Here is a 19,258-nt window from a genome sequence, read left to right as displayed (position 1 = left end):
GAAAAACCTGGAAAAAATAAAAGCCTTTCATTTCAACATTTTCTAATAGAATGTTTTGATTATCGGTTCAAAATGACCATTTTGAATTTTATAAAATTAAAGGAAATTTCTAAAGTGTTAAAAATGCTCAAAATTGAACCACGTTTCTTTTCACATCAAACAAAATATTTTGTTCAACCCAAAACAAATTTTGACTTTTTGAAATTGCCAACAACCCAAAAATCCATTGTGCTCCCAGCTTTAGTCACCGGGGCCATATTTGTAAAGTAGACCCTAATCCCTGAGGTACTGCCAACAGTTCAGTTTACCACTAATTTCAGAATGAAACTAGAGAAAATGTTAAACTAAATTTCAGTAATAAATGAACATACATTTTCAGTGTTTGGAGATTAGTAGTTACAGATAATCACCTCAGCTAATTCTACCTAATTAATAATCAACAGTAGTCTACTTCAAATTAGACCTGTCTCACACACCCATATTAACTTCCCCATCACACTTTCTTCTAAGTTTAAGGAAAATTTTCTCTTGCTATTTTCTCCTCTCTCTCTAACATGTCAAAGATAGTGTTTTCTTTATGAGATGCATGTTTACAGAATATGAATCTTATACAATTGTTGTGTACAGAAAGCCAAAATTAGAAATAGGTAGCCATAAAACTGCTCTTAAAGCTTCCCTTTGTATTTGAAAATTGTTTAGAATTTCTCCCAAGATTAAAGCAGCACTGATGCTATTTATACTTTAGCCTCTGAATGCACCAAGAAATTCCTCTCAATTATTATTATTTAATTACTAAGTTATTATTGACTATGGGTGCTGCAAATGTTACTCAGTTTAATCAGCAAACTAATAAAACAATTGCATCATATTGTAACCCTTCTGCCCATCTAAGTTGGCAGCAACAAGGGCCGGGTTCTGTATCTAGGGGTTCCGTTTCAATAACACAATGCAAAACCGGCTCGAGCCCTCACCCAGTGACCTGGGACAATTACATACCACCCCCCTGGGTACCTCTAAGAGGCAATACTTCCCCTCTCGCAAGCACGGAGTCTGAGTGTAGCAGAAAATGTTTAATAACATGAGGTAAACAACATCAGCATAAAATTGGAAAAACACCACAAACAGGATTCATAACACAAACCATGAGCAAAACCCACCCCAGCAAATTGGGCTGTGTCCTTTCCCTTTGGTTTTTTGAATCCAGCAACCCAAAAATCACCCAGAGTCCCCAAAGTCCAACAGCCCCAAAGTCTCTTGGGTCCAGCAACCATCCAAAGTCCCAAAAGTCCAACAACCTCCAAAGTCTCTGTCCCTGGTCAGTGCAGCCCCAGAGTAAAAGGGGGGGGGGGACGCAGGGTGTTAAGGGGCACCTTACGTGATCCGAGGCTGGCCAGCCATCTGTTTCTCCGTGGGGGTTCCGCTGCAGCCTTCACCACAAGCCAGTCCACTTTCCTGCCACCCCACGAACTGCTCCGCTCTACAAGCTGCTCCGCTCCTCTCACCGACCTGTGAGCCGTTCCAGCCGTCCCCGCAAACAGCTCCGCTCGCCGTTCCTTGGGTCACTCCAACCGGCCCCGCAAGGCTCCACGCCGCTCGCTGCTCCTCCAGTCGTCCCCACAAATTGCTCCGCCAGCTTCTGAGCAATATAGCTTCAGGCTCCCCCACTAGTTAACACAGCACTCAGTGATCTCAGCTCTTAATAACATTAGCTCTTTTGCAACTTCAGCTCTTAGCGATTTCAGCTCATAGTATAGTAGGGGAGCCCCAGTGCTGGTGCACCATTGGCCCAAAGTGAATTCAGCTCAGCAGCCTGTAACTAGACTCCTAAGGGAACCAAAGTTAGCTCTGACATTCAACAGTGGAGAGAGGAGGCAGTGCAATTGGTGTTTCAAACCCTCAGAGGGGACCCATACCATCAGGTACAAATACCTGTCCCCATCCTCTCTCAATTCACTGGGTTTTGTAACCCATGCCCCTTGTCAAGCAAGTGCTACTTAGGTAATGGTGAAGGACTCACTCAGTCCTTCTGTCATACAACAGTTCCACTGGCCTTGATTCACAGAATCAGGGTAACAAAACTTTATTCTTCCTGCCCCAATAATAGAGAAACTGGGGATCCCACACCAGCCAAAGTAACCACTTTCAGTTGCTGTGTTTCATGCCAGGCGAGTGGGTGTGCCTATGCAAACAAGATCAGCCCCTGGAGTTCTTTTCCACACTTGCCATAATTCACCACCAGATGTCAGGGATCCTGACTCTGCTTACAATATTAGTATTCTGAGTTTCATACTCCAAATAAAATGGGTAAGAAGGTCTTCAGCATATTTCTAGTTTAAATGCATCTCTTTCTTTTTTTCCCCAAGACCTGGTATTAATCACCAGCTTTTTGTTCATTGTGATTCCAATCCTTTAGGCAGATCTGTGAGGGTGGACCCTTCAGTCCACATGGAGTGCCATTGAACTTAATGTGTTCAAGGATCAGCTTACTGGATTGACTGATGCCAGGGTGGTTACATGTAGATTTATGTGCATGTCAGAAGAGCAAAATACCTGTGTTACAACTGGCTATGCAGATCTAAGAGAAGAACTCTGTTCCAAACATTTAAATAAATAATGCAAATACCAATGTTCTCCTTTCCTTGCTCTTAGGGAATGCGGTGAAAAAGTACAGTAAAATCACCATTTAACAAAATTTAATAGCCACATGCTCTCAATCCATTTCCTCACACATTTAACCTTATCCAAGCCCTGCATTCTTTTGAGAACGTAAAGTCCAGGAAAAACAATGATTCATAAACCATGGCACTGTTAAACATTTCCATATGGTTGTCTCAAGCTCAGTTTCATCAACTGGTGACAATTCCTACAAGTTGCCTCTGTTACCCAGTCCTTGTCTTTCAACATTTCCAGAAGTTTTTTTTTTTTTTTTTTACCAAAGAAATATTTTAAATCCTCTTCAGCTTGTATAACTGATTCCTCCCTTTTTTCACCCCACTTTTTTGTGAGGAGGGGGGTTGGTATAAAAAGCAAATATACAGTAGATACCCCCAGCAGTTGTGAATACACAGGAAGACTGAATATAAGTGCTAGGTGATTGAAAGAATAGACCCGTGGGAGCTGCAAGCAATGATGAGAGGTCTGGTACTAATCAAACCAGAAAGATGAAATAAAAATAAAATAGATATAGAATGGAGGTAGGTAACCAAGCATCTGCAGCCATTCCAAATGATGGTTTAATTAGGGAGTGGCTACACCCTTTTTAAGATTGATGCTAGCTTTCCAACTTCTCCAGAAAGAAACCTCTCCCGCTGGAATTTCACAGGCCACATGAACTATATAAAAAAACAGAAATGAAGTTTTAAAAGTATGGGTCCAAATCCTTGGACCCCATCAAGGTTCTTTGTCCCACTCCAGCTGCACAAGCCACCCTTAGAGCTTGCCTAAGCAGCTTGGCATAGAGGTGTCCCTGGGTGGAGTAAAGGAAGCTTAGTTTGTTTTATGATGGTGTTTCTCAGCCTTTTCAGCCTGACAACCCCTTATTCAAAGTGAACATTTTTCACAACCCCCTAACATTTACGATAAAGGAAAAACGTATCAATGATAAGCCTTTAATACAACTACTACATTTAACCTCACAAACTTTGACGATTTTGGTCACCCCAAAGTTATGCTGCAATTTCTTCTTCTTTGCTTACGAAATGTAATAAATTTTTCAACAACTTCCAACTCCCCAATTACCTTTTGTGATCCACTGGGAGTCACAATCCACTAGTTGAAGGACACCTGTCTAGGGCTAGGCCATTCATGCCTAGCAAAGGCAGTTGTTGCCTTCACTGCTCTAAAACACCTAAGGTAAGTCTACAGTGCAATTAAAAATCTTGCAACTGGCCCATGCCAGCTGTCTTGGGCTTGCGGAGCTGTTTAATTGTGGTGTAGATGTTTGGGCTCGGGCTGGAGCCCAGGCTCTAGGACTCTGTGAGGTGGGAGGGCCCTAGAGCCTGGACTCCAGCCCGAGACCGAAGGTCCACACTGCAATTAAATATCCCTGCGAACCTGAGTCAGCTGGCATGGGCCAGCCGTGGGTGTCTAGTTGCAGTATAGACATACCCCAAGTGCTCTCCTGGTAGCTGGTGAAAGCCTGTGCAGGGAGGCTTCTTAGCCACTGCACCAGTTTTTCCTTGGAGTGAGGGAGGGAGGTAGCAGAGAGCTCTACAGCACTTGGAAACTTCCTCTTAGACATGTAATCATTTAAGCCAACTTTCTGGTTGTCTTGTGCTGCTCTGGTGGCATAAAGCCGCTCGAGCTATGGCTGGGGACTGAGCCTCTAAGCTGGCTTTGAATTGTGTGTATTTAGCCATCTGTTAAGTTTTGCTGCGGCACGCTGTTCGATATTTCAGTGTTCTATACTTTGCTTTAACAGTAGTGGAGTCTCCATTGTAAATTTTCTTTTAACCTGTCCCAGGACTGTTTCACTATAGGGTCTAGTACTAATAAAGAGATGTAGTAGTTGCAAAGGGATCAAAAGTAGCCTAGCCGTCTGTAATAGTTTCATGATAACTCCAATATCTCTCTTCTATACATTTTAAAACTTTTAAAAAACCCTTTTTCTTGCTGGCATAGGGGGAAAAAAACACTCTGATGCAAAACCTCCACATCCATGCTGGGGATAAAGCACAATCAGTGAAAATTCCCTTCTTCACATCCAGAAAGAGTGATGGGTTGTGCCAAACAAAACTTGTCTAATATCCCTTTAATTTATGAACTTGCACAACTATCCATTTTTTTTGCTTAAATATATTGATTCTACTTGAGTGGAAAGACGTTTTAAATATTATGGTGACAAGCAGGGGAGAAAATGGAGATTGACTTCATGACCTCTGTCCAAATCCATTCCATATATTCACAACTCTCTTCTACTCATTATTATTATTATTATAAATTCCTCTTGCATATATTCCCTCTTAACTTCACCCTCATGGGTTACCTAATCAGATCTTTCCAACAACCTTAAATAGATCAAGTTTAATTTTATATCTGCCATTTTAATTAATCCTTAGGCAGTTGAAATGCTTCAGACATGTCCTCTCTTAACTATTTTCTCCCAGGACTAACTAAGCCCAGTTTTGTCAATCTCTCTTCATAGATAAATAACTCCCTGAGTTCCATTTACTGGGCCAGATTCACCCCCACAGGTGCAAGAAGGTTCAGTCTGCACCACCATCCATCTGTTGGGGCAGCTGCAACAGAATGGAATTTCTCTCACTTACCCTTCCAGGAAAGGGCAGCATCAATATTTGATTTTTCCATTTTGCTCATCAAATATCCTCTTCATATTTCTTTCCATAAAAATCTATCTATGCCACAGCTTTTGGCTTCTTTAATGAAGTGTCATTCCTCCACAATAGTTTTAAAACTTATATATGTTTAGTTTTACATAACACTACACAGTCCCCCTGATCCAGCACCTCTTTAAACTTTATTCCCTTTTTGTCTCCAGACTCCTGGTTCAGATATTTTGCTTAATGTGTTTCTGATTTTATCAAAATGGACCATTTACATTTTAATGTACCTGTCTTTGTATCCAAAAATCCCTCGCTGATCACTGCACTTACCATATCCACTTTACTGGACAAAATGCAGTCTAAAGTATTCTCAGTGAGTTGTCTTTAGCATACTGAAACAAAAATGGATTCTCTACAAAATCCTAGTCCTTTTTATTCCTGGATGGTTAAATATTGGAGGCAAATTAAAAATCCCTAGATATCACTGCAGTCTCTAATTTAATGCTGTTAGCTAACTCAGAGTGCTTCACTACCATGAAATACATGGTGGTAAACATTTCTGCCTTACCCCTCAGTAATTCAGTTCAATCTGACTCCATGTTTCCACACACTTTTCTTTATTAAAAATCATTCTTATCCACTGCTAAAAGTGTATTGCTATTTTATATTAACACCTACCCTGGCTCCCTCCCTAGCATTTAAAGTACCCTAACCTAATCACATCCATCACTATAGGTTTATTTAAGTCCAATAAGAATTGATCCTTTGTTCAGCTGGAGTTTTGTAACATGGAAACAGTAACAAGTCCTCAGTATTTGGTTTCTACTCATATGCCAATATATTTTTAATGAAGATTAGCAGTAACTCCTAAGAATCCCAGTCATGGAGCAAGACCCATTTATGCCAGGTGCTGTACAAATTATATAGCTACCTTACTGTTTCAAACAGCACTATGCTAATGTGAACTAGGTACCTTTTAGTTTGTGCTAGCAGCATCTGCAGGGGCAGTTACAGAGCAACACTTCATTGTGCATTGCAACTCAAAACCCTGTAGTCCACACCATGGGGCTGTGTAGACAAGCCCTTTGTTACATAGCCATTGTGACATAGTTAAGGGACAGAGAACAAGATTTACAACAGACGCTTCCATGATCTATGATTCTATGACATGGTACAGGAAGCCCTTTGGAACACATGAGTAGAGAAAAAACAGCCCTCAATAATGCTCTCTGCATCTAAAATCAGGAGTGTGGGGAATGAATTTTGCTAGTCTGTGGACATTTGTGCTGCATCAGAGAAGAGATCTTCTACACAATACTTGCTAGCTTGTCAAGGACTAGCTGATACACGAAATTATTTGACCTGCTTCTGGTTCCGCTAAACTGTTCATGAAGATCAGGATCTTCAAAGTACTCTGTTGCTTTCATAAAGATCCTGTTCTATCTAAAAGGAACTATTGGTATGTCAAAGATCCTGCTCTTCATTAAACCATTCAGCTAGCTCTATTTCATGAATCTGCTCAGAAGTAGTGCTGGATAAAACTTTCAGAATTAAAAAAAAATGTTTTACATCCCCAAATGGCTCTTTTTTGAAAAAACAACACAAAAACAATTTTGAAAAATATCTAGCAAAGCACTTAAGCACACACTCAACTTTTAGCATATGAGTAGTCCCATTAAAGTCCTATGAGTGTGACTGAGTGTTTTCCTGGATGCGGAGAGGGGCTGTCACGCAGTGGTACCCTGTGATTCCCTTCAGGCCTTAACCACAGACCACAACCACTCCAGGTCTCCTTCACCCTGTTGTATTGTATATGATATTTACAGTAAGTCGCCAGCTTCCCCATTTGCTTGTGGGGAAGGGTGGTGCCATTTCTGAAGGAGGAGGACGAGCCAGTTCTGCCTACTTCTGCCTTCCTTCAGGCTTCTAACTCTTCTCCCTGATTGCTTAGATACACCTAGCTGCTGGGGATACTTCCACTCAATTTGCCCCTCAGCTATATCCCCAGTCAGTTAATTGGCTTTGCCAACTGCCTGTCTTTCAGTTGCAGCTCAATTAGTGTAAATGGGCAGAGATCTGAGGGACAGGGTGCTGAGTTAGCTCTTGAGTCAGCACACCCTGTTACCGAGCTTCATTCCATACTCCATGTTCATTACCACCTCTTCTCTACCGCTCATTGTTTCCCTTTCACATACTCTTCCTTACTATCCTTTTTAGTTTCCTCTCTCACACTCTTCCTGCAGTACCGCCAAACCCAAGGGTTAAAACAAAACAAAAAAATCAATCTACCCCTCACCCCAAACAAATCATAAGAATGACTTGAAAGTCATTGTGACTAAAGAATCTCTTAATGCCAACTGTCAAGGAGGTTATAGGAATCTCACGAATCTGATATGTATGTTCTGGTTCTCAAATGAAAGCTGGTGCACTCTGGTCATCAATATAATTGTGAAACACATATACAGATACTATGTAAATATATACTGAAAATATGTTCTTAGGCTGTATCACCAGAAAAGGTGAAAAACAGGTTTTCTGTCTGACAAGAGATGTTTACATGTCTATCTGTCCAATTACAGGTAAATTAAATATTGTCTCATTCACAGTTGGTCTATCACCAGTGTGAACTAAATGTAAATGAGGAACTGTAAGGACAGCAGAAAAAAACCAACAGGAAGAAAAAAGCAGCAGAGGAAAATACCTTATCTGGAGGTGTACATCAAAGATTTGCTTGAGGAGGACAGAGGAGACTCCTGTGCCCTTCGCTGAGGAAGTAAAAGGAGAGTGTTTTTACTCCATGAAAAAGGGGTCTCAGCCAGGCTTGGTTAAAAAGTCTAGAGAGAACTTTGGTTGAGATAACTAATAAATTACCTTTTTGTCTAAAGGAGCTTACGTTTAGTTTCTAACTGACCTCAGCCCTGCCCAGTGGGGCGGGCACCAGGCTCACTGATAGTTGTCCCTTCCACACCCAGGTCTGCCTCTCCTGTCCAGGGGCTGCGAGCCACTTGCACACACTAGCGTGACTAGGGACAGTTGCCAGTGAGCCTGGTGCTCATCCCAGTGGGCAGGGCTGGGGGCTGTACAGCCACGGTGGAGGAGTTGCCCGCGTGGGGCGCTGGCTACTGAGAGCGGCGGCCTGACACGCTGCAGCTTTTGCCACTTGGGGCCAAGTAGAACTCTGCAGTGCCACGAATACCAATTTCTATCCACAGATATAAATTTTGTGTCTGGGCAGGGCTCTAATTACTGTTGCCTTCCCCATCTCACAAACTCTTAAAGAAAGAAGGGGAAAGAGGAAGTTAGGTGCATGAAGGAAATAGGACGAGCGCAAAGCGATAAAAGCTAGAAAGGGAAAAGAGGAGAAAGAGGAAAATGTAGGGCCTTGGGGGCCCCTCTCTCCTAGCTGGCTCCACTGAAAGAAGACAGTGGATCAGCACAGAGAGGCTGCAGTGTGTGCCAAGATGTGGTCCTTAGTTTCTGTCCACTGCCATTGGTTTGATTCTTTCCAAAGACAATTGATAGACAGATATATTCTCCTTATACTATATACCTAAATATAGACATATATGTACTCTTTATTCAGACATGGTGTGTGTATATATATGTATACACACACACACACATCCCCATCCACCAGATATATAATGCACTGCCATGGCTGTCTAGCATAGAAAAATTTATCATCTGAAATTAATTAGGAAAAACTGTATTTATGTATGTATCATACAATTTAACATGTTTTCCCTTGCATCATTAAGTCACTGAAGGAACAGATGCTTTGTGCACATATTGTGGCGATATTTTATTCCTACTCTGCATTGTCCTGCCCCACCTGACTTAGGGCTGACGATGAGGACTGAATTGTTTAGTAGTCTGCAAATGTGCTGAATTGAGCTTAGTTACAGCCAACACCCAGGCAGAGTATTCTGTTCCATTTTGCCACGGTCCAAGCCTTGTGTACAGGAGACTTGCATGGATCAGAGGTCATCAAGCTGAAACATATGTTTTATTTCCAATATGACTTTTGGAAAAGTATCTCTTAACAGGGTTTAAATAGGAGCTGCTTAAAAGTGGGTTTGACCAAACAGTAGGATGCATTCATCATAGAATGGTGACATCAAATTTTGAAAATAATACTATAATCTGGTCATCATAAACCTTATCACATAAGACTATTTTAATTCAAGACCACATTGATAATTTTTAAATAGCTTACTGTAAATGCAAGCACTAATTCCCTGTGATAGGCTATTTAAAAATCCTTCAAAGTAACCTTTATGGGAGATCTGATAATACACTAAAGTTTTCAGAGTCTATAAATATTCCTAAAGGGTGTTTCTTAATATCAGGTCATGTACTAATATATGATGCCAGTTTCTTCAGCAGATGCATATATTTTTAATCATGCTTTAATTTACTTGTCAGAATAAGTGAGCAGTGCCGGCTCTACTGTTTTTGCCACCCCAAGCAGCACGCCGAATTAGGGCGGCACGGGCGTTTCCGCGGCAGCAGCAATTCGGTGGCAGTGTCTGTCTTCAGCCGGAAGACAGAAGCCGCCGAATTGCCACTGCGGGCAGCTGAACATAGAAGCTGCAGCCAAATTGCCACCACCGCAGAAACGCATGTGCTGCCCTAACAGCACACGGACTGCCCCCGCCGTCCGCGGCGGCAATTTGGCGCGCTGCTTGGGGCGGCAAAAACACACGGACTGCTGCCCCTTGCAGATTGCTGCCCCAAGCACCTGCTTGGAATGCTGGTCCCTGGAGCCGGCCCTGTAAGTGAGATTTTACTGGCTGGCACACAGAGTGGCAAGTGGTTGATAAAGCACTCCATGGATCTCCATTTGTCAATTTCTTGCACGCGTAAAGTTTTGTTTTCAAACACTATAATGTTGTGTCAGGTGGACTGCATATAGGTGTAGGACTCTATTCAATAAGCCATACATGGTGCAGGTGATTCTTGATATTAGTATGGAGTTGGGGTGCTTTTGCAATTTTCAGTTCAACATTGTTTTATTCTTTTCATCCCATTCATCTGGAGGCGTATGATTGCAACTGGAAAAAGAGGGTTCTTTTCCTTACAATAATTATAAAGGGACAGAACCTCTTCTATAATCTGGCCTCTTAGCACAGTGCTGGAAACCTACCTGACCATTCTGGGTGGGAAGTCCCCTAGTGTTAGGGGACCCCAGATGGCTTGCAACTGGTGTAGCCCTGCCATATATGACCTCCCACTGTAGTCACTGATGTAGGGTACATATCAGGTATCAGAGGGCATGGCTACTGCACTCCAACTAGTCTCAGCTCATTTTGTCAATGCTGGGGCCACAGCCAGCCAGCATAGCTTAGAGCAGCCCTGAAGATGTTCTGAAGTATGCTTGGGATAGCGTAGAACTACAACAGGGAGCTAGAAAACTAGATTCCAAGTAGACACCACTGCACTCTGCCCTTTGTATATATTTATCCTTCTGGGAAATTGATATTATTATACCTACATCAAAGAGTGTTTTGAGGCTTAATGTTTACAGAGAGATATGAAATGCTTTGCAGAAAGGTTCTATATAAATAATTATTGTTTTGGAACAGAAGGAGCCCATGCATCCAATCAAAATCCATCCTGCTTCTTGGGGAAATTATATTATCCAGTTTACTATGTCTATTCTCTCTGGTCTTTATGCTGTTTTCAGATACATAGCTGCAACTAGTCATGAAGTCCATGGGAATTGCATTCTGGGATAGACTCGCAGAGCCTGATCTGCCACTGTTATTCCAGTGTCATGCTGGTTTCTGTTTCATAGAAATTTAGGGACCTTGAGAGGTCAAGTCCCTCCCTCTGTGCTGAGGCAGGACCAAATATACCTCTAGTCAAGTGTTTGTCCAGACTTTTCTTAAAAGCCTCCAGTGATCAGGGATTCCACAACCTCCTGTGGAAGCCTATTCCAGATCATAACTACTCTTACTGTAAGAAAGGGTTTCTTAATACCTAACCTCAATCTCCCTTCCTGCAAGTTAAGCCTATTTCTTCTTGTCCTACCTTCAGTGGACATGGAGAACAATTGATCACAGTACTCATTATAAAAAGCCCTTAACATTTTTATCATATTGTTGGCTCAGATTTGCTTTGTGATCTACATATGCGCCAGATCGTTTTCAGCAGTACTACCACCTAACCAGTTATGCCCTGTTTTGTATTAGTACATTTGATTTTTCCTTCCTAAGAGAAATACTTTGCACTTGTCTTTACTTAATTTCATCTTTTTGATTTCTGACTAATTCTCTAATTTGTCAAGATCTTTTTGAATTCTAATCCGTTTCTCTGAAGTGCTTGCACCCCCTCCAGCTTGGTGTCATCTGCAAATTTTATGAGCACACTCTCTACTCCATTATCCAAGTCATTAATGAAAATATCAATTAGTACCAGACTTAGGACTGACCCGTGTGGGACCCCACTAGATAGGTCCTCCCAGTTTGACAGCGAACCTTTGATAACTACTTTGAGTATGCTCTTTCAACCAGTTATGCACCCTCCTTATAGTAATTTTATCTAGACCACATTTACCTTGTTTGCTTATGACAATGTCTTGAGGGACTGTGTAGAAAGCCTTTATTAACAAAAAACCCAAAACAAACACCACCACAACAAAACCCCGCACAGCCTCAAGATACATCACATCTGCTGTTTCCTCCTCCATCCATTAGGCCAGTAACCTGTCAAAGAAGGAAATTCAGTTTGTTTGGCATGACTTGTTCTTGACAAATCCTTGCTCGGTGTTCCTTATAACCCTCTTATCATTTAGGTGCTTACAAATCGATTGTTTAATAATTTGTTCCAGTATCTCTCCAGGTATCAAACTTAGGCTGACTGGTCTATAATTCCCCAGGTCCTCTTTGTTTCCTTTTTTAATGTTAGATATGTTTGCCCTTCTCCACTCGTTTGGGACTTCACCTGTCCTCCACAAGTTCTTGAAGATAATTGCTAACAGTACCAAGATTGCTTCTGCTCGTTCCTTAAGTACCCTAGGATGAATTTCATTAGGCCATGCTGATTTGAATACATCTAACTTAGCTAAATATTCTTTAACCTGTTATTTCCCTATTTTGACTAGAGATCCTTCACCCTTGTTGTTAATAAGGTGTTGAGTGTCTGGTCACCAGTGTCCAAATACATTCAGAGTTTTTAATTTTGTGTCTACTGGAGAGCTGATTGTTTTCTGCGTCGAAGAGAACAGAGCAGTCCGTGCATATTCTGATGCTGCAGAGACAATGAGCCAAGTTTACCTGGTTTTATACACCTCCATTGAATTTGGCCCAGAACATGTGTGCAGCTGTGGCTTGTATACAACAATGTTCAATTAATAGATTAAGGTGTAGATAAGTGGACTCACCGTTGGCACATTCCCTAGTGGTTGGGCTAGCACAGCAGGCTCTTCTTATCTAGTGCCCCCCTGCTGACAGCTGCTCTGGCTCCATGGTGATCTGCCTCTTCTTGTGACTCTGCCCTATGGGCAGGTCACTTTCATGTCTCACCCCTTCCAGGGCAAGAGAGTGCGACAAACCAAAGTCCAATTGCCTCACATGGAAACTTTGAGCCAAGTTCAGACTCACAAGTCCTTCCACACTGGCTCTCTGGCTCTTTGTACCATTTTCTCAGTGGGCCTGTAGGGAACCCAGGTCTTCCCTATCCTCTAACTTTCAGCCCAGGGATCCTGCAGTGAGCTGGTAAGGTCTGTTTAGTCAGGCCATTGTCCGGCCCTGGGTTCCTCCTTAGGCTTCTTCCTACCTCAGCCTGTCAGCAGGCCTTTTCCCCAGACCCTTCCTAGGCCCACTGTGTATTTTTTTTCTCCTTCCCAGGCTACATGTCCTCTTGAACAGCTCAGGGCTCGCAGCCTGTTTATGTTCACCATTCTTTCCCGGGAGGGGGCTCACAGTCCTGCTCCTGAAGTCCCTCAACAAATCCCAAATGAAAATATAAACTCAAACCACTTCTGACATCCTTGGGCTTGATCTTTCATCTCTCTTTTGTTTCCCCTACACTCTGTTCCTCGGCTGAATGCTCAACCTGCCCCATGGAGCCTTGTTGCTATTTTGAGGTAGACCCCAGGAGCCAACTCCTATCCTGTAGTTTTCCCCAGTTCTCCTTCTGACTAACTCCTATCACACATGTAAAAGGAACTCCCAAACTTCTCATTCCTAGGTCTCCCTCTTCCTAGCTGAGCTTTCTCTTTGTAGGCCTTCATGACCATTGTCCAGCTGTATCCAATAATTGGAATTAAGCCACCCACTCAGGATCAGCTTGAGGGATAGTTGCTGCCATCACAGACAAAGCTGGGCCTGAATTCCCTTAAAGAGTCCACCAGCTTGTGACATAGGCCAGAAGGGACCATTAGATCACCTAGTCTGACCTCCTAAACAACACAGGCAATAGAGCTTCATGCACTTACAGAGCTCAATACAAAGTAACTTTGATTTGATTAAAGCGTATCTTCCAGAAACACACATTCTTGAGCTGAAGAGGTTGAGAGATGGAGAATCCAGCACTGTGCTTGGTAGTTTGTTCCAAGAGTTAAATCACCCTCACTGCTAAAATGTGTGCCTTAGTTTTAATTTGTCTGGCTTTCATTTCCAGCCATTGGCTCTTGCTATGCTTTTCTCTATTATAATTAAAGACCCTTTTAGTACCTAGTATTTTCTCCCAAGGCAGGTAATTATACACCATAATTTAAGCTAAGATTTAGTTATGGATCTTTTCAGTAAGAGTCATGGACAGGTCACAGGCAATAAACAAAAACTCACGGCCCGTGACCTGTCCATGACTCTTACTGAAAAGATCCATTACTAAATCTCTGCTCCTGGGCCTCACTGCTCTGGGGGCCCCTGCTTCAGCGGTGGGGGCTGACTGCCCCCAGCAGCCCACTGCTCTGGGGCTCCCAGGGACCGTTTTCCCAATGGTCTAGGGGCCACCCCAGGGCTGATACTCAGGCTGCCCCCAGGACTAATATTGCTCAGGCGGTCCCGGGACTGCCCCCAGGACTGATGCTGGGGCACTCCCCAGGGCCGCTTCTCTGGCCGCCCCCAGGACCAATGCTCGGGTGGTCCCCGGAGTCACTCCAGAAGTGACTGGTGTGGGTGTTCTCTGGGGCCAGCTGCTCAGGCAGCCCTAGGGTCAGCCATACTGGCTGCTGCAGCTGTGGAAGCCATGGAAAGTCATGGAATCCATGATTTCTGCAACCTCTGTGACAGAATCGCAGTATTAACCCTAATCAAATCACCTTTCCATTTTCTGTTTACTTTAGCCAACAGATGGAGCTCTTTAAGTCTCTCACTGCAATGCATTTTTCCAGCCCTCAAGTCATTTTTGTGGCTCTTCTCTGTACCCTCTTCAGTATTTCAACACCTTTTGTAAAAGGTGAGCACCAGACCTGGGCATGATATTATAGTATCAGTCACACCATTGTCATCCATAGGGAGAGGTAAAATCATACACAGTTAAGGATCACAGTAGCCCTTTTTTGCCACAGCATGGCATGGGGAGCTCATTCCTTATACACTCTTAAGACATTTCTGTAAATTTCAGATTTACAGCCATTGTACGAGTTTGACTGAGTCTCCAAGAAATTCCAAATGTAAATAAATGCTATTTTGTTTTGGGGTAATTGCTGGATTTCTTTATACAAATAGCCTAATTTACTACAATGCAGGCACTCTCAGTTAATAAATTTAAATTGCTGTTGACCAAGCACAAGTGGTGAAAAATGTAAGAAATAAATAGTGATTGGGAGCATTTTTAAAGGTTAACTGGGATTTATAGATAGAGATAATGGTCGTGGATGCAAAGTAAAAACTGAGTTAGCATTAAAAATGCTCTGAGATTTACAGCAAAATCTTGTGGTCACTCCATTTTATTCAGAGGAAGTTTGGTCTAGTAACTGGTATTTATTGTGTTTTTTACAATGATGGTAAAATTACACTCTGATATATCCAGTTTAGACCATAAATATGTAAATGATACTTTTGTTATGCTGATTTTTTCCACTGAAACAGCAGTTAAACCATAACAACATACTGACTTTCTTAAAATTATGTAATTTGTGCTTTGAAAAAAGCTGCATTTACTTTTCAGTGGAACACTGTACAATATTTTTATTTAATTCATTGGAGGCTTGTGTATCCTCTGTAAAATTTCTCACTGCAGACCCTACTTGAAACTTTTCAGAAATCTCTACTGTCTTTCACTTCAGCAGAATACATTATACTGGGATGTGACAAAGATTTTATAGCCACATGTTATGGGTATGTAGCAGAGCCACAAGTGAGTTACAGAAGTCATTTCCTGAAGTGCCAGCAAAAGACAATTACTACAGCACCTGGCTGCACATTTTTTCTAGGACATTTTGGAGACAGAAAACTATAGCCAGTGCATTTTTAAAGTTACTTATAATTTGTTTGGAAGAACACTTGGTCTTTAGTTGGAGATATTAGAAACTTGAAATTTTCACAAAGATAGTCTCTAGATTGGGCATACCATTTTTAGTAATCCAGTAAAAATCTATTTAAGTTAAAAAAAAGCATGTGATCATGTAACTAAATTTCTAATTGCATATGCAGAGCAGAGTAGATGTAAAGGCACTGAGAACACATTACATTTGGAGTTTCTTTACTTCTGAATACTTCACTTTGCAACCTTAATATTCTTAAACAGTTTTTCATTCACATAATTTGTCTTAAATAAGGATGCATAATTCAGAATGAAACAAAGTAAGGACCTCATATTTTCTCCTGTACAATTTTCCTCCAAAATTAGAAATATGTGTCTTTTTTACACATGGCTATATAAATACGCATCCTGGCATGTGATGAATTTCAGAATTGTGATAAACAGAGGATCCAAGTGATAAATTGCATTTATCTTGGACTTTTGGCACCTGGACTCAGCAGCCTGAAACATGATAGTGACATGGGGTAACAAATGGTAAAAGTAACTTAAGTTTGAAAATGGGACTTAGCCTGACTTTGGAATTTAGTAGGTTAAACCCTATTGACTTTCAGTAAGGCTTTGCCTCCTAAATGCCCATGTCACTCTTGAAAATGGATCCTAAGAGCCTGTTACTTTCGGCACTTTTGAAAATTTTAACCGTAAGAACTACTTTCATATTCTAGAGGGGACTTTCAGGAACTGTAAAGGGATAAACAAGCTGGTTGTCTTCTGGTATGCTACAAAACCAGAGATGGGGTAAAAATGAACAAAAGGCGGCCCTATATGTTCATTAATTAACATGATATAAAATATTTATACGGTACAGCAAGATGCTTGCATTATATGTTGAATTAATTGTGTAATATAGGGATGTAACATTGCACACATTAAATATGTGACATTCATTGTAATGATCCAGTAGGGAGAGCTAGAGGGCAATATTTCTGCCAGTCACTTATGGTAAAGACTGCAGATTTCATCATTAATTAAAGCAAGGCGTTACTACTATGATATACACTTCTGAAGCACCCCTCACCATAGTGCCAAAGCTCTCTTACCTAGATTTTGATTTGCATCAATTGCTTCAAGAGAAACCAACTTTCCTCCCTTCAATTTTAATCTGCTTACTTGCATATTCAGTCTGCGTGGTTTCCTTCAGGAACATATCGCTGGAGACATTCTGCAGCTGTTAGCGGAATGCCTGCTGAAAAACCTAAATCTTGCTGGCCTGCAGGTTGCAAGACTTGGAGTCAGTATGATCTCCAGTGGTAGTGATAATCAATGGTAGGTAAAGTGGATGGGCAGCTCTGGGTGCTTAGCAATGGAACTATCCTTTTTAACTGGAATAAAATTCTGATTTTGGCACAACATCTGCACATCCGTGGTTTGTATATACCTTAAATCACTCACGACATCTGTGTGCTTTATATTTCAGTCCAGTGTACGAGTCCCCTCCATTGATAACAGTTTAATCATACCTCTAAAAAACTTCCCCTGGCTATAAACAAATTTAAAGTGTAATTTTCTTTTGGATTTCTCTTGTACAAATATCCTAATTCACTAAAAAAAAATTTCTTCCATTTAGATGAAGTTTTCATCCTAGTTTTTAGGAAAGTTAAACAGCATAAGCAACTGTTTCTTTGGGAGACACAACTCTGTCTCAAACTGAAAATATACAGAAATGTACATTTAGAAATAATAAGGCTATATATTTGATACAAACTATGCTGAGAACTATGAAGTTAGACAATATTGTCTACTGATTTAATGTATAGTATGCAGAAGCTACATTACGGTTGCAAAGTCAAGCACTCAAAGTCTTCATGCCGCCCTCTTGTGCATATGCATGATGACAGTCTTTAATTACATCCCTTTTTCCTACAGGACCCCTGCCTCATTCAGTGCACAGGGTGGATGATGCTCCCTGAAGGAATAGCTATTCTATGTTGATTTTTATCCTCATAATTCAGTGTGCAGTCCCAGGCCTTATTTACTGCATACTGCCTCCTACCCCCATGCTCTCATCCTCCCCATGACCAGTTGCTGCTCCTCTTTCCCTCTACTCCTGCCCCTGTACTCCATCCTGGCTCCGGTTTCTAACCCTCCTTACACCCAGGCTCCTATCCTCCCTTATCCTCTCAGTTCCTGCCCCATCTCTTCTTCCTGCCCCCAATCTTCATCCCGCTGCCCTCCAATCAGGCAGCTTCCTCCTTATCCTCCTCACTGACTTCCTCCTTATCCTCCTCCCGCTCCTCACTGCCCGGGGGAGCATTCAGAGCACAGGACAGACTCTGCTCTCAGTTCGAGTGGTGGGTGCCACAGCTGTCCCCTGCAGTCAGGAAAAGAAACTGCAGGAATTCAGGCTCATCCTCTGCAGTCCCAAAAATGGAGCACGCTCAGTCATAATGTGGGGGATGGAGCATGCTCAGTGCAGACAATCTTCAGAGCCTACAGATTGCAAATTCTAAGAGGTCTCACCTGAGCATGTACAAACATTTTTTTCAGGGGCTCATAGTTTGGCTAGAAAAGGTTTATCCTTGACATCAGGCAAATCCCATGCCAAGTTTCGAGTCCCTGTGCCAAAGCATTGAAACACAAGAAATTCTCAGCTAAGAGTTGTAAGATTTAAAAACAAAACAAACAAAAAACCCTGAATAAACCATTTCCCCCCCTAACCTTGCTCTCAGAAGTGGGTACACAGTTTTAACTGAACAAAACCAAACAACCCACACACTCCAGCCTGAGGCAGACACCTAACATGGAAGATTTCAGTCCAAAAGATTTAAGTTTGGCAAAGTTATAAGTAACTGAAAACAGTATTATAATGGAAAGTGTTGGGCAACCTTAACAACAGGCAGTGACCTGTGTCACCTATAGTAAATGTTCAGGAAATGCTAATTCCTCATGACAGTTACCTTTTAAGTAGGTGGGCTCAGTACTGAGCAGAAGTACTGGGGACCTTCCCGCCCAGGCCACAGAGCAGCTCTGAAGCCACTGTGACTGAAGTTGCCACTTATCCCCTGGTTTTTCCCACAGTGGGGGCTATATGCAGTGACAGGTCATCTGGGCTCACCCCACATTTCCCTCCCTTTTCTCCTCCAGCTGCTTCTGCCAAACACTTTCAACTCTTAGTATAGCTTTGCATCGAGTGTGAACCCATGCATGGCTCCCAAATCCTGTCCTCACTCCTCCACGTACAGTGGCGCAACCCACAAATTCTCTTTCCACAGCCATAGATATTAGGACCAGATTTGCCCCATAATACATATGCCATCAGCTACATGGCATAATAGCCTGCCACTTACTCAACAGCTCCCTTCCTATTAGTAACATCCTGGTGTAAATGAAGGCAATAAACATCCCTTTCTCTGAAGTTTCTATTAGCACCTTCCAGCCAAAAAAAAAAAAAAAAAAAAAGTTACCTTCTCCTGATGTTTTTTGGAAATTATGCAGCTCCTAGAAATTACATAGGAAATCAGATTGACTTTAACCTGTAATGAGAA

This window comes from Terrapene carolina, unplaced genomic scaffold, assembly GCF_002925995.2.
Source record: "Terrapene carolina triunguis isolate 2854851 unplaced genomic scaffold, T_m_triunguis-2.0 Scaffold38, whole genome shotgun sequence".
Taxonomy (NCBI): Eukaryota; Metazoa; Chordata; order Testudines; family Emydidae; genus Terrapene; species Terrapene triunguis.
This window is presented reverse-complemented; position numbering follows the sequence as displayed.